This window comes from Mustela erminea, chromosome 2 (genome assembly GCF_009829155.1).
Source record: "Mustela erminea isolate mMusErm1 chromosome 2, mMusErm1.Pri, whole genome shotgun sequence".
Taxonomy (NCBI): domain Eukaryota; kingdom Metazoa; phylum Chordata; class Mammalia; order Carnivora; family Mustelidae; genus Mustela; species Mustela erminea.
Window position 1 is genome coordinate 163,445,967 of NC_045615.1, and position 15,667 is coordinate 163,461,633.

The 15,667-nt window shown below is 38.0% G+C and overlaps 1 protein-coding gene and 1 long non-coding RNA gene across 3 annotated transcripts in view; one reads left to right on the forward strand and one right to left on the reverse strand.

Moving 5' to 3' along the window:
- The window catches only part of CFAP299 (cilia and flagella associated protein 299), a 615,785-nt gene that overhangs the window by 539,217 nt on the left and 60,901 nt on the right, over window positions 1–15,667 (forward strand). The gene's annotated exons all lie outside the window — the stretch shown is intronic.
- LOC116585258 lies at window positions 2,224–9,599 on the reverse strand. Its single transcript, XR_004283521.1, has 3 exons — window positions 9,378–9,599; window positions 8,193–8,447; window positions 2,224–2,274 (listed from the first exon to the last, which is right to left on the reverse strand). It is a non-coding gene; the product is annotated as an uncharacterized LOC116585258 (long non-coding RNA).

Genomic DNA, 15,667 nt, shown 5'->3' on the forward strand with positions numbered 1-15,667 from the left:
TCAGAATACCAGAACAATCATCTGGTGGTCTCTTTAATTGTTTACAATGTGCTTCCCTGACGATAAGTGAATAATTAGAGTGAATTATTAGTAATAATAATAAGAGTAAACCTTAAGTGAATAATTAGAGATCTGAGACAACCTCTAGTTCATTGACAACAATTACTATGATTATGACAGGCTGCTTCTTTTACACAGGATTTTTTTCCAACACTTAAAAATTTTGGTAAAATATATAGAACCTAAAATTTACCATTTTAACCATTTTTAAGTGTACTGTTCAGTGGCACTAAATATATTTAAATTGTTGTGCAACACTTCCAGTTAATTATGAAATTATCTTAGTCTTGGAAAAGTCCAAAAAACAGTACAATAAATACCAATATACTCACAACCTAGATTAAACCGTCATTCACATTTTTCAAATGTGCTTCAACTCTCTTTAGTATGCTGCTGTGTATATACCATTTTAGAATAGTTTGCAGATTTCATCCTTAAACATTTCACCAAGCATCTCCTAAGAATAAGAACATCCCCCTATATAACATCATGTTATCATACGTAAGAAAATTAGTAATTATTTCTTACTGTCATCTAATATCCAGCTCATATGCAAATCGTCTCAAGTTCTCAAAATGTGTTTTCTGACTGGTTTTGGGAAGCATCATCCAATCAGTGTTCAAAAATTGCATAGCTTATGCCTCTCGGCTGTCTTTCACTCTAAGATAGCCCCACACATAGGAGGGCTCCGCACATCCCAACAAGATGTTTATGTTTTTGTTTTTTCTCTTGGTCATGACATTGACTTTTTAATGAGATACGGCCAATTGTTTTTTACATTGCCCTGCATTCTGGGTTTTTCTGATTGTTTCCTGTGGTCTCTTTTGACTTGTTTCTCTTGTCCTTGCATTTTCTTTAAACTGGGGGAGAAATCACAAGGCTTGATTCTATTAAGTGTAAATATTTTTTCACTAAGAATTCTCCATTGGTGAGTAACTACACATTGCAGCGTATCAGAAGGCAACTAATGTCAAGTTGTCCCATTATTAGTAATGCTCAGTTTGGACTGGGGTTAAAGAAGAATTGCTAAATGTCTCCTCTGAAAAGATTTTCATTCGTTGTCAAGTTTTTTATAGTAGCTTAACTAATATCAACTCATATTTATGTGTTTATACAAACTTATTTGTTTGTCTAATTCTCCTGTTCAAAATTTACACTTTTTTTTTCTTTTTTTAATTTATTTTTTATTTTCAAGATAACAGTATTCATTATTTTTGCACCACACCCAGTGCTCCATGCAATCCGTGCCCTCTATAATACCCACCACCAACTTCCCACCCCCCGCCACTTCAAACCCCTCAGATTGTTTTTCAGAGTCCATAGTCTCTCGTGATTCACCTCCCCTTCCAGTTTCCCCCAACTCCCTTCTCCTCTCCATCTCCCCATGTCCTCCATGCTATTTGTTATGCTCCACAAATAAGTGAAACCATATGATAATTGACTCTCTCTGCTTGACTTATTTCACTCAGCATCATCTCTTCCAGTCCCGTACATGTTGCTACAAAAGTTGGGTATTCGTCCTTTCTGATGGAGGCATAATACTCCATAGTGTATATGGACCACGTCTTCCTTATCCATTCGTCCGTTGAAGGGCATCTTGGTTCTTTCCACAGTTTGGCGACCGTGGCCATTGCTGCTATGAACATTGGGGTACAGATGGTCCTTCTTTTCACGACATCTGTATCTTTGGGGTAAATACCCAGTAGTGCAGTGGCAGGAAAGGCTACTAGCAAATTAACCTTCATATCCAGAATTATTTTCATTTAATTTACTAAATTAGAAGAAAAGATGGTATTCGCCATAACAGAATTTAAATGGCATTAAAACTATAGTGTAGAGTTATCAGAGATCATAGGCAACTTCAGGTGTGCAAATAAACTGCCCCAAAATTACACTTGCTTACTGTTCAGAACCCAGAACCAGTTTCTTAGAGAAAGTGTCAGCTTCCCAGGCCATTCTACAAAATGCCAACTCCATTATTATTATTTAAAAAGTAATTTTTTATATGTAACAAAAAGAAACTTGAAGATATCAAAGAAATATTTCCATCCCCCTGTGCCTTACCTATCTCAGCTATGTAATAACAATCTCATTTGGATTAATAGAATAAGTAGTGACTCACCATGATCACCTTCCTTCAGACGTCACATCAGTGGCCATCACGGAGTCAAAAAACTCAGGTAACATGATATCTTGGGGAACACATCTTGCTCTCTGGAGTCATAGGCAAAATCATTTTATATTCTTGGAATACATATAAGTCAATACATTCCAGGTAGATTCTGTTCAAAAGCCCAACACTTAAAACTTGGCAAATACTAGATATCTACTGATGATTGGAAATCTAAAAATATAAAAATGCTTGAGTGTAAATCTCACAAATGAGAAGAAGATTCATGGCTTGCTTTCGCACAAAAGAGTAGAAGTAACAGAATTGGGACTAGATCCCAGGTCTCCTAATCCCAAATCCAGATTCTTTTAACATTCCAGCATGCTGGGTATTTATCTAAGTGTACATATGACTTGAGAGTCTGTATTTTGCTTTACTTCATTTTATTTTAAAAACAGCACTAGCTTCACTAGTGATAATCAAAACCTGGTCCACTTGCTGTAATTAATTTTTACAATCTCACATCCATCTATGCCATTTTCCTTCATCGGTGGCTGAGGTAACATGCAGAGAAACTAGAAAGTGAAGTCACATGGACTAAATCCAAATCGATCTACAGTACTTCTGGTGGGGGAATTCTGAAGCCATTCTGGAACTGAATTTAACATAGAGACTTACTGCTCTTTCCACCCTGATTCCCCCTGACCCGAGAGATTCTGCTCTCCACATTAGAAAAGTCATCTCAAACTTCAGGAGTTGAGATTAGCATTCAGTAAGACAGAATTAGGCAAGCAAAACCCTCCAGCATTAGATTAAAAACTCCCATCAACTTCCTCGTCTTGTTTCATGTGTCTACCTACCTCTCTTCATGCTTTCATTACAAAGAACCACTCACTGTTTCCTAGAACATCATGCTCTTTCATGACCCTCTACTGGATATACCTAGACCCACATTCTCTACCCAGCGAGCCCTTTCTTAACGACACAGTTCAAGTGTGACCTTTTCCAAATTCTTCCATTCCCGGAACTGAGTTCACCAAGGTGATTCCATATCCTTGTGTCTACCTCTTTTCTTTTCTATTAGTTCCAACATGATTTTGACATGTTTACTGTGAGCTCTTCAGCACAGGAACAACCATGGTGTTGGAGGTTTCAGATACCAACTATCTGTACCTCCTCTCTTCTCGTGGCTGTAACTGCCAAGTAACTAACACAGCAACCCCTCTGGGGAGTCATCCAACAGAGAGTTACAGAACACCTTTGATGTGCCAAGTTCTAGGACTGGGGATACAATAACCAGAAAAAAGTAAATATGTTCTCATAGAGTTTATAGTTGGTGGTAGGAGATAGAAAATAAACCAATGACAATTATGTCTATCCATCTGTATGTATGTATACGTATTCGTATATACTATATAGACTTATGCTAAGTAATTAAGTAGAAAATTCGGCATCTATACATCTATAGGAAATGTCAGAGCAAGGTACGTGCTGTGGAGGACAATGGAGTGGAAGGGGGACTTTTGGGTGCCTTCTGAAATTAAGGTGGCCATGGAAGACCTCATTGTGCCATAGAGCTGGCACAAGCCCAGGGACCTGAAGGCACTGAGGCCGGAGGGACCAGGCAGGAGGCCAGCGTAGGCCGAGGACACAAGCTCCTGAGGCGGTCTGTGCGGGGAAGAGCTCGGCTGCAGTGGGAGGTCATGCAGAGCAGGTTGGAACGAGGTCGGGAAGAAGCGGAGCCAATCACATAGGACGCTACAAGTTGTAAGGACCGCATTTCATGCTGAGTAGAATTGGGAGCCACTGGAGAGTTTTTCACAGTGGACCGATGTGATACGCACTTCATTTTTGCCTAACCAGGGGCGCCTGGGTGGCTCAGTCTGTTAAGCGGCTGCTTCTAATTCGGGTCGTGATCTCAGGGTCCTGGGGTCAAGCCCCACATTTCAAGGTTCCCTGCTCAGTGGGAAGTCTGTTCCTCCCTTTCCTTTTGCTTTTCCCACCCTGCTCATGCCTGTTCACTCACTCTCTCTCAAATAAATAAAGTCTTATTTTTTCCCCACACTATTTGCAGAACTGAGAGAAGGCAGAAGTAAGGACAGAGGCTGTGGGAGGCAAAGTGTTAGCTTTGTCCATGGCAGTCGGTAACCCGAGCTCTGAGTTTTCTGATAACGTTGGTCCAAGCTGTGGTTCTTAAACTTGACCACGCCCCCGAATCACCTGAAGTGCCTATTAAAGCCGGATTTCTGGGCCCTGTTCCCAGCAGCCCTATCTCACGAAGCTGCTCCCTTCCAAAGGCAATGCGCCAGACAGCGAAAAGTCTCCAAGCAGCCCTGTGCTGACTTTTGGACACATGGACCCTGCCCTGGGAATGTATGGCTCAAAGCAGTCAGGTCGCCACCCTTCAACGCAGACGTTTCCTACAGGATCCTCTTCTGTGGAGATGTGGACAGTATATTTCTGTTTATGATATAGTTGCCTCTGTGGTGCCGATCTAAGGCCTGGCACTTGGCAGGGACTTATTAAAAATTTATTACATGAATATTTGAATGAAATGAGCAATTTTTAATGAAGGAAATCTTCAAACTGATTTTGAAAAATATCAGGAATGAAGTTTTTACTTAAAATATTTACTGGGGCTCCTGAGCGGCTCAGTCCTTAAGCGTCTGCCTTCAGCTCAGGTCATGATCCCAGGGTCCTGGGATCAAGCCCTGATCGGGCTCCCTCCTCAGTGGGAAGCCTACTTCTCCCTCTCCCACTCCCCATGCTTGTGTTCCCTCTCTCACTGTGACTTCCTCTGTCAAATAAATAAATAAAATCTTTAAAAAAAAGTTTTACTTATGGTGTGCCTGGATGGCTCAGTCCGTTAAGCATCTGACTCTTGATTTGGGCTCAGGTCATGATCTCAGGGTGGTGAGGTGGAGCCCTGCATAGGGCTCTGAGCATGGAACCTGCTAAAAATTCACTCTTTCCTTCTTTCCCTCCCCCTTCTCACATGCTCTCCCTAAACAAACAAACAAACAAACAAATAAAATCTTTAAATAAATAAAATGAAATAATAAAATGTTTACTTAAAAACCATCTTAGCATTGTGGAAAACAATTTCGATAAAAGAAAAAAGTTGTATATTAATTGCATTTACTTAGGGTTGATTTTCATTTTGTTATAACTCTGGGTATCTGGCCCAATAATTTGAATCTGCTCTGGCTATTAACTAATACTATAGCAATTCTGTCAAAAGGTTATTATGTTGTATTTTAAGTCTAGATTTTTGCTGCTGATTCACAAAATTTGCTTTGGTGGTAGGACAGAGTTTTCAGTAGATTTGAAACTGTCAGATAACTTGAGAACCTTTTCATAAGTGTTTTCCAAATCAAATTCCATCTCACAGCATGAAGTAAAAGTTAGAAAATAATTAAAATTTTAGTATAAGCTTGTTTTCGATGTTTTCATAAGTATCCAAGAGTATAAGGTATGATACGTAATGTCTCTGCATTTCCTTCTGGTGTTAGTATAGAAAGGGTTTTCTTTATATTATTGGATTCCCAGTTGGTTCCAGTTTGTTACATAAAAGGAATGCATTGGGCCATGGGACACAGCAGCTTGTGCTTGAACTTTAGAACTTCAGCTGTCAAAATGCTCATAAAATTAAATTAATTTCATCTCCAATTTTAGGAAATTGAATGAAACAATGTGATACCAGTTTCTTCAAACAATATAGGATTTCATTTTTAAATATTACAAAATGTCAATAAATGTCAAAACCAGGACATTTTGAAAAAATCAAATTGATCTTAAGGGCTTTGCTGTAAGGAGAGCCATCTGTGTATTGTTCTGCATTTTCCCTACCTCTACTTTTAAGAGTGGAGATGGGTCATTTTAAAAGAACTAAATAATTTAGTTCAATTTGATAATATGTCAGTTTGTATCCATGGACTTACTTGAGAAGAATGAAACAGAACCCTGATTCAATTATGTCTGTCCTTGACTATTTCTGTAGGAAGATCCAGGAACATATGAAGATTTCACACCCAATCCTAAGCATGTTCAACTGAAGTAGTCAAACTGAGCTGAGTTTTCCAGAGTATTTGAATTCAGAAAACATTGGTTCTTTGCCTACCTTTCCCACATTAGCAGAATTAGATGTTTTTTAGCCGTAGAAATGACAGTGTATTTATTTAAACCCTTACATATACACACAAAAATATAGTAAAGTCTTATTAACATATTAATATAATTCTGAGTCATTAAAGTTCAACAACCCATAGATTTGTGAAGACACAACAGAAGGAAAGTTAATTTGGTGACAAATCTAAAAACACTATACCAACATTGCTATTCTTTTAACTCTCAGCATGTTTATTCTCTATTTTTTATATTTATATTGGATTTTTACTTATTATTTTGCTTAATAATTTTTTCAGAAACACTATGAACGAGATAAGACTTTCGGTTGTATAATTCTATGCATGATCACACCTTACAATCCAGTAACATATGCATGCATCTCTGTACTGAAATTTAATGACACAGAATAATGGTACTTTCTTAAGTTGTATAGCTTCTTCAGTCATAACTCAGAACTCAAGCTGTCATTTCCCTCTCCCAAATAAAGAAAACAATAAGCAAGTCCAAAACGAAAAAGCAAGTCATTGGGTATGCCAACACACTGTCTCATTAGTTCCCATAATCTCTAATTCATTATCCTCCACCTGACTGGAAGTCTGCATCGTCAAACCTTTGCGGTTTTCCTGTTTAAGCTGTAGAGTATTCTGGGTGCCTAAGTCCTTTGACTATGACACACTATCAAGAAAGTGAAGAAAAATGAACATGGAACAAACAGGAAGGGAAAGGAAAGGAAACAACGTGAAAGGCAAGGGAAACGGGAAGAAGAGAGCCGGAGAGGGCGGAAGGCAGAGAGAGGGGGCGGAAGGCTGGAGGTTTACGGAGGTGCCTGGAAGAGATCTCAAACCTTTTCATTTCATGTGTGAATACATGAAATGAGCCCATTAAACAATAATTTTTGCCGTGGTTCTTCAACTCATGTTAATTAAAGCCACTTTAAAAACATTTGGGTGAAATACTCCATAGTTGGCTAATCGACCTGTAATAGATGAGAACAAAACTATTTCCTGGAAAGGTTTATTTGCTTTATTTTACAAATGCCTCCTTCATGTTCCTTATAAATCTAGGCTTGTCCCGTTAGTTTTCAAGGAATACATATGACTCCACTGATATAGAAGCAGACAGTTATGCTTGGGTCTTTCTGTAGTCCGTCTCCTTGAATGCTCTCTTAACGAAAGCTAGAAACGATGAGAACTGTCACAAAGAGATTTAAGTCAATCTTTCTCTGCAAGGCATATAGGATTAGCCCCTAGTCTCAACTTGTCTAAAGATGAACATGAGCTGTTTAGCTCATCTGGGAAGCAGCTGTGCAAAACTATGGAAGGCAGTGGTAAGGAAAAACCACTATTAGGTAAACAAAAGTAACAGAAAGATGGTGAAAAGGGTAAAGGAGTAAGAAATTAGAATCCATTCAAACAAAACTTTTGGATGAATGAGGGAGAAAGTCTTTTCCTGCCAACCTAGTAAATGTTTAATCTGGAAAAGCATGCTTCCACATCTGGCTTATATTTTATATTGCAAATATTACTTCTTTCATTTTTTTAATTTTATTTTTGATGTAAATGTTGGTTTGTTAACAAAAATAAAATAAAAATCAGTGGAGAGATGTGGTATTAATATTACAAATGCTAAGTATTTCAAATAAAATATTCAAAATACAAACTATTACCTGCTCTCAAACATAGGCCAACAAAGCCTCTAAAGAAGAAAAGTGAAAATATTGGAAATAATAAACATTTATATTACTTGAATTTGAGTCACCTAATATAGTAAATACCATGGGAAAACTCTCCAAATGACCGGAGTAGTTATTTTGTGATTCTTGCAATTCAGTATGATTCTCAAAGTGGGTATAATTTATTTAAAGAAAAAAAGGAAGTAAAAATGATTCACTTACGTTTATTTGTTTGAGGACAATATCGTAATGTTTGAAGGAATAAGCTAGTTCCAAAATGAATTATTGCTTAATTTTCTGGGCAATGACTCTGAAGACTGCTACTCTTCTACTTGTTGAGTCAGCCACGTGACTTAGCATGTGGCCTCCCATGGCTTCTTGGCCCTTCTTTCCAGAGCTTGGAGAAGTCAGGTCAGGTGTAAGGCCAGTAGCTCCACGAAAGAAAAGATAAATGGGATAAATTAGAAGTCTGTGTACCTGGGAAGAGAAACAAGTACAATTGAGTAATAATTTTTCTCTGTTTCTGCTTGTGGTAATAAAGATAATAACTTACATTTGTGAGTTCATAGCACATTTTCACAAGCTTTGTGTCATTTTCAGGATCTTCACCCATACATTTTATTTCACCTAGTAATTTCAACACAATGACTCAGAATAATAAAATGTTATAATAAAATATCTACAACGTACTATAGGAACACAGATTAAGATGTGGTTAATTAAACATTTGGGGAAGTACAAGAAAGGTTGCTGCTGCCAAAAAAAAATAATAATTCAGTTTGTCCTTGAAAAATGAGTAGGAGTCTGCCCAAAAGAGTAGTGGAGGATTGGGTATTCTAAGTATGAGCAGAAACATGAGCAAACATGACAAATTTAGGAACACTGAATAACTGATACCTCTTCAGCTATCTCAACTCCACATATATATAGATAGATAGATAGATCTGTATATCTATCTATCTATCTATCTATCCATATATATATATATATCATATTCTAGGACTCAGTTCAAATGAAATATAATACACCTAGAGAATGAGCAAAGTAGCCTGTCAGGAGGTTCCTTAGAAGGTATCCCAAAGCAGTTTCTATCATTGCGGGAGAAGCTAAACCTTTCTAAATCTTTGTCATGAAATTCAGTCATTATATATTAATACCTACTGCAAGTTAAGATGTGCCTGGCATTGAGAACTCAGCAATGGACAGTAAAAGGTTAACTTCTCTTGGACTCTTATATTCTGTAGGTAAGAGAGACCCAAGAAGAACTGGGTGTATCCATCAGCATTCTTAGTTGCAGACAGCAGTCTCTTCTGAGGCTCGTTTAAACACAAAGAGATTTAATGAGGCTATAGGAAGCTCAGGGAATCACTAGGACTGAGGAAGCAGACATACACTGAGTTTCCTCACCACAGCCACACTGCAGAACTGAGCTGGCAGAGAAGCTGCAGCCTCCAGCAACAAGCAGGAAATGACACTATCCGGAAGCTTCCACCACAGTGAGCGACTCAGGGACATGCTCCTTGTGCAACAATCAGGAGCCACATTATCTGGAATCTTCTGCCACACCCGACGGCTCTGACATTGTGCCTTCCCTGCCATAATCTATTTGAGCAAAATTGCTCCTCATGTTCTGTGTTTCTCCCCACATAACTGAGTTCCAAAATAAATTCTGTGAGAGCTTCTGATTGGTGACTATTAAATCACGAGAAAAGCCCGTCGCCAAGGAAACCTTAGAAAAGTAGATTATAGCTCTCCCATCTCTAAGTACAGGAGGCACATCAGAAAGGGGTCACACTGAGTACTGGGCAACACAATCCGTGGTATCTGACAAAAGTGGTGAGTAAATTGCATGGCTTACAACTTTTTTTTTTTTTAAATATTTTTACTTATTTGAGAGAGAGACAGAGATAGTGAGAGAGAGCACATGAGTGGGGAGGTTAGGGAGAAGCAGGCTCTTCAGTGAGCAGGGAGCCTGACACAGGGCTTGATCCCAGAACCCTGGGATCAGGACTGGAGCCTAAGGCAGACGCTTAAGCGACTGAGCCACCCAGGCACCCCAACTTACAACTTTTAATCAGTAATTGCACAGAAATGAGCTGAGGGCTAAAACAGGACAAGCAGACAGGAGCTGCTCTAGATAAGATGGTGAACAGCAGCCTCTCCACATAGGTAAAACTCAGGCTCATTTCTAAAAGTTGAGAGTGCTTCCTACCTACCACATGAAGAGTAAGGAAAAACTGATTTCAGGCAAAGAGATCATTCAGAGCCTAGCAGTTAAAGAGCCAGATCTCTGGAACTAAACTGGGCTAAAACTGTCATTGCTCCTTACTTTATTATCTTGGAAAAATCACTCAAACTCTCTAACTTATCTTCCTTGTTTATAAAATGGAGATGATAATAGTACCTACCCAAGAAGGTCACTGTGAAGAGAGTAAGAGTTGGCGCATGTAAAGCATTTGTAACAGTGACTGGCACGTACTATGTTCAAGACACAAGTTTCTATTATCACTAACTTTTCAAATATGTTAAATGTGAATTATCTCTGACATATGTCTCGAGTTGAAAAGTCCAAAGATACAAATATGAAAGCATCAACAGAAAGTTAGTGCTTAAATCTGTCAGAAAGAACGTTACAACTAGGGAAGAGAAGAGACAAAATGTGAGATTCCCAAATTTGAGCTGTTCAGAAGAGGAGAGGAGTAGAACCCATACACTAAAGTGAGGAGGAAGGCACGGAGCAAAGGCAGAGCACGGTCATATCATGGAATGCAAGAGAAAGATGTATTTCAGGAAAAAAAAAAAATCAGGATTAGAAAACGGCATGAGCTTCCTCCAGAAATTAAAAACTAAACAGAACTGCGGTATGACCCAGCAACGCCACTTCTGGGTACATATCCAGAGACGACGACGGGACCTCGAAGAGCTATCTACATCCCCATCTTCACTGCGGCACTACTCACAACAGCCGGGAGAGGGAAACTGGCTAAGAGTCCATGGGCAGACGGGTGGACGGAGACAGTGTGGTGTACAAACAGTGGAATTCGCCCATGAGAAAGAAAGACGTCCTGCCGTTTGTGACAGCATGGATGGACCCTGAGTGCATTTTGCTAAGTGAAATAAGTCAGATGAGAACAAGGACTGTATGATACCATTTACAGGTGGAATCTCAAAAAGCCGGATGCACAGAAACAGAGAGACTAGAGTGGCAACCCCCACGGGTTGTGGGAAGTGGGGAGGGGGACAGAGGGGAAATGTCTGAATGGTAAAAACTTCCAGCTGTAAGATGAGTACGTCTTGAGGATCCAAGGTACAGCATGGTGATTATACTTAATAGGACTGTATGACGCACTTGAAAGTTGTTAAGCGGCTCTTCAATGTTATCATTCCTAAGATGAAATATTAATTACATGACATTATGCAACGGTTAGCCAACACTATGGTTGGTAATCATTTAGCAATGCATAAGTGTATTCAATTTCCATACCGTGCACCTTAAACTTACACAATGTTACACGTCAGTTATAGCTCGATAAAGCTGGGTGGAAAGGTGAAGAAGTGCCGTCTGCTGATTACTATGAACATTTGACAATGTGTGTTGTGTCTGGATATGTGGAGAACATCTAGTGACCTTTATAAGAATGGTTTCTGCCATGTGGTGGTGGTATTGGGTCAGGAGAAAACTATATTGTAGTAGGTTGGAAGGTGACCTGAAGGTGAAGGAAGAGAAACAATACAGGTAGAAAATTCTAGAAATTTGATGAGAAAAATTAAATGGAGTTGAGGGTCCATATCTGGGCTCTCTACTCTGTTCCACTGGTCTATGTGTCTGTTTTCATGCCAGTACCATGCTGTCTTGGAGATCACAGCTTTGTAGTAAAGCTTGAAATCAAGTAACATGATGCCCCCAGCTTTATTTTTGTTTTTCAAATTTTTGGATTATTTGTTCCAGCTCTTTGAAGAATACCGGTGGAATTTTGATCAGAATGGCATTAAAAGTATAGATTACTCTAGGCAGTATAGACATTTTAACAATGTTTATTCTTCCGATCCAAGAGCATGGAATGGTCTTCCATCTTTTTGTGTCTTCTTCAATTTCTTTCATGAGTGTTCTGTAATTCCTCGAGTACAGATCCTTTACCTCTTTGGTTAGGTTTATTCCCAGGTATCTTATGGTTCTTGGTGCTATAGTAAATGGAATCGATTCTCTAATTTCCCTTTCTGTATTTTCATTGTTAGTGTATAAGAAAGCCACTGATTTCTGTACATTTACTTTGTATCCTGCCACATTACTGAATTGCTGTAAAAAAAAAAGAAAGAAAAATTAAATGGAAAGGAAAGAAATGGGGTTTGTGTATATTTGCATGCAATGTGTGTGCACATTCATGAGGTAGATGAAAATTAGTCTATTATGGAAGAGAGATATGGGAACTAAGGAAAAAGGTTTTTTTTTTTTTTTCGAATAAGAGATGTAAGAGCTAAAAGGAATTGGAAAGGCAATCAAATAATTTCATCCTGTGGCATCGTAAATCAGTTCTTTTACATTTTTCTGTTATTATCACATCCTATAATGACACAGTGAATATAATAGGGAAGATGTTAAAACAGGAATGCCACCGTCTGGTAGTACACCTTATGTTTGAAAAGGCTGGGCTTTGTAATCACTCAAACCTCATTTCTAATTCTTGTTGTATCATCTCGAGCAAATATCTTGACCTCTCTGTATTGTGTACATCTTTATACAAATTGGTAATAATACCTTCCTCAATTGGTAGCGAATCATATGATCAATAAGGACTTGCATATAAAGTACCTAGCATGAAAACCAGCCCACAGTAGATGCTTAATATATTAAGACACTGTTAAACATTTTTATCAAGGAGTACTGAGTATCAATGAGTAATGAAGTTGAAGTTGGCATTTTTTAGAAAGTGGAATAAAAAATTTACAAAGGCCAGTAAAAATGTCCATTTCCACAGACCCTATAATGTGAACTATACTTTGAGAAAAATGTATGAAGTACTAGGATAATTTTGGTCCTAAAACTGGACAGTGGACAGCTCTGGACCACCATAAGTAAAACCACAAAGCCCCTCATAGTAAGCAGCTGTGCACCAGTCAGATGGCAAGGTTGCCTATTTGAGGCAAGACTCTACTGGGGGCATGAATAAGGTGGAGAAGTTACCTAGGAAGGTAAACAAAATACACCCAGCGCAGTATGAAACACAATTTCAGGTGGAGGGTCTGTTTTTAAAGGATCAGGCGAGAACATGTGCATGCACACGTACGAACACATTGCATATTAAGCGGCCGTCATTTCTGAAGCCCTTTGCTTTATCAGAGCCTTGATTGTTTTGGCAGTTCTCGGGATCTGCTAGAGACATTCTCTTCTTTGGACGAAGCACTGTAATGATGTAATGGCTGTTACAAGATACTCTTCTTAAACATTCTGGGTCTTTGTGAAGGTAGAAAAGAAGTCTTTGCTCTCATATCATCCAAGGGAGCAAATATATATATTTTTAAGAAAGATATTTGGCTTCACCCTGTCATGACTGGTAGGTTTTGCCACAAGTACATGACAGCCTGTTTTATCTGCTTGGAACTTCAAACACCCATGGAAACTGGGTCACTGTGAATTTTCAACTGATTCCACTGTCTAGAATAACAGGTTTCTGGACAATAGATTTAATAATCGTTAATGGTTTATCCTCTAGGCCCGACTGTTGTCAGTTGTTTGTCCAACTCTCTCATTTCTCTCAGATATGGATACCTAATTTAGCTTGACTATGACCAGAGACTAATTAAGCTTGAAATATCCAAAGAGAACTCTAAATTGAATCTTCTTTGAAAGTTTTAGAGTAGCTTTCATTTCCCTCTCAGAAATTGCCAGGTGAACGCTTCCCCTTCCTCCTCCATTAGCCAGCTAGCTTTCGGCTTAGGCTCAAGGTTATTTTCCCTGTCTCCCTACTCCGATCTCCCCATCTCTAAAATACACACTTTTGCATGTACATACAGCCTTCCTAAAAACGTTATGTTCAGGAGTGGTAATTTTAAATAGTAAAATTGTGATTTTTTCATCTGAGTCAGGTGCCTCTCTCTTCATCATTGTGAGACACCCTCAGGTCCCATTTCTTCCATGAGAAAAGTTTGAATATTTTTCCTAAGGTGGAGAAGCAGCTTTCTTGCTCTGGGCCAGGATGGAAAGAAGATCCATCCCAACCGTCTGCACATCTACAGTAAATGCCTGGCAGAGGATGACTCCTGATTTTTAGTAATACTTTTTTAAACTGATTTAGAGAATCTCTAGTTAGGACTGCAATATATCTTCAGTCTTTGGTAAAAAAAAGAAATGGCTGGTTTGCTAACCACAGAAGAATTTATTTCAAGAGAACATCACTTTCTCTAAGTGCAGACTTTTTGAAGTAATTTTTAAAGATGATGATGATAAACTGCTTATCTCCAATTCAATTTTATAGCTATTCAAATCAGAGAGTATATGATTTTTATAGAGTAAAATGGAATTTGTAGGACATTATGGCAGTGATTGTTGACCTATATACATGCATAAGTATCTGTCAGTGAGTATTGTTATGCTGCAAATAAGTTAGATTTTTAAAATATTTTAGTATAATTTCTCACAAAGCATTAAAGTATAAGAGGTCATTATAATTTACTAGATTCTTAGAATCCTCAAAGATGAGCCTTTTAAATTAATTAACTGTCAAAGACAAAGTGAGAAAATCTAAATCTTTGGCGAGATGATATTGGAAGTTTTCCTATCTTTTGGGGGGAGGGTAAACTATGGAATGTTACAAACACCTTCTGTTTGGATGACTGTTGCCACCCTGGGACACCATGACCTTAGAAGTCAAATCACGTCTTGTCCGCAGATGGGTCAGAGATACGAAGTCCTCGATGTGGTCCACACCCATATCATTAGTCTGCCACAGCCCAAGCAGAGATTTTCTCCAACCGGCCCAACAAAGAGCCTAAAATTCCGGGGAATTTGGGGAATGGAAAAGGGAGAGAACTAACCCTACTTATTATCCAGAGGGGAAATTTCTAGTTCTATAATTTGCATAGAAAAAAAATTGAAAGCAAATGTAATGAACTTTCTCATAAGAAATTTTTATTAGAAAACATTTTTGGTTGTAATTATGAGGATGATTTACCTTTATGAAGACAATACAGAAAGTACACAAGAGTATAAAGAAAATCAAAATCACCCATAATTTTACCATTCTGAGGTATTACTATTGTTTGGACTTTTTTCCTTTTAGTATTCCTTTATGTGTGGAAATATAATTTACTGGTATTAAATTGATATCAACATAAGAACAAATATAGACATATTGCTATATAGAGATACATACTAATATGATATATAGATATATAGAAGGATAGATATTGAGATATATAAAATTGACATAAATATTAACAATATTAAAGATGATACCAATATAGAAACAAATATAGATAAATATCCAGATCCAAATATAGCTTTTTTCAAAATTTTAATCATGCTCTCATACAAAATTATTTCAATTGCTCTAAGAAAATCTGTGTTAGAATAATTATTTCAATCGCTATAAGTCCCTCAGATATATCTGGGAAGTATCAGTCAATTCACAATGAAATTCACTAAATAATTCCGATTATAACAGACACAATAATGTAACACATAGTCATCGGTCTCAAGA